This window comes from Octodon degus, unplaced genomic scaffold, assembly GCF_000260255.1.
Source record: "Octodon degus isolate 3935 unplaced genomic scaffold, OctDeg1.0 scaffold00012, whole genome shotgun sequence".
Classification (NCBI taxonomy): Eukaryota; Metazoa; Chordata; class Mammalia; order Rodentia; family Octodontidae; genus Octodon; species Octodon degus.
In genome coordinates, this window is record NW_004524588.1 from 10,484,997 (window position 1) to 10,485,863 (window position 867).

Sequence of the window (867 nt, forward strand, 5' to 3'; positions counted from 1 at the left end):
GATGCTGGAGAGTCAACCACATTGCTATCAGATATTCACTTAGATGAGGGGCAGGTAAAATTTTTTTTTAATTAATTTTTTTTTTTTCAGAACTGGGTCTTGAACTCAGGCCCTTGCACTTGCCAGGGAAGTGCTTATTCCACTGAGCCAACTCCCCAGCCCTTGCCAAATGTTTTAGAAAGGCTTTCACCCTGTTGGACATTTTCATACATAATAAGTACAGCTCCTCATAGATTGAAATCATTCAATGAGATGCAATTCCTGATGTACTGGAAATACTGATTTTTTTCTTAATGTTCCATCAGTTCTTTAGTTTCGGAGTGTGTGTGTGTGTGTGTGTGTGTGTGTGTATGCACACGTGTGCACGCACATGCGTGTGTGTGCTTGAATGTGCTGTGAGCTGAGCTCAGCTCGGGCTTGCACAAACTCAGCAAACACCCATCCCTGACCTGCATCCTCAGCTCCCTCTTTTGTTTGTTTTCAGCACCAGGAATCAAACTTAAGCCCCTGTGCTTGCAATGAGCTCTGTCCCCAGTTTGTTTTTTTTGTCTTTTTGAGGCAGGGTCTCACTATGCAGTTCAGGCTGGCCCTGAGCTCACTTTGTAGCCCAAACTAGCCTTGAATTTGCAGTGATCCTCCTGCCTCAGTCTCTCAAGTGCTGGGATCACAGGCATGTGCCACTGCACCCAACCTTAGCTCATTTTTGTTGTTGTTGTTTTGTCTGTTTTAATTTTATCTGAGAGACAAGGTCCCATTAAGTTCTGTCACCTGTGATCCTCCTGCCTCAGCTCCTGAATTGCTGGAGTTACAGGGGCACACCTCCATCCCCAGCTGTCACATCAGTTTATTAAAATATATCCAACAGGG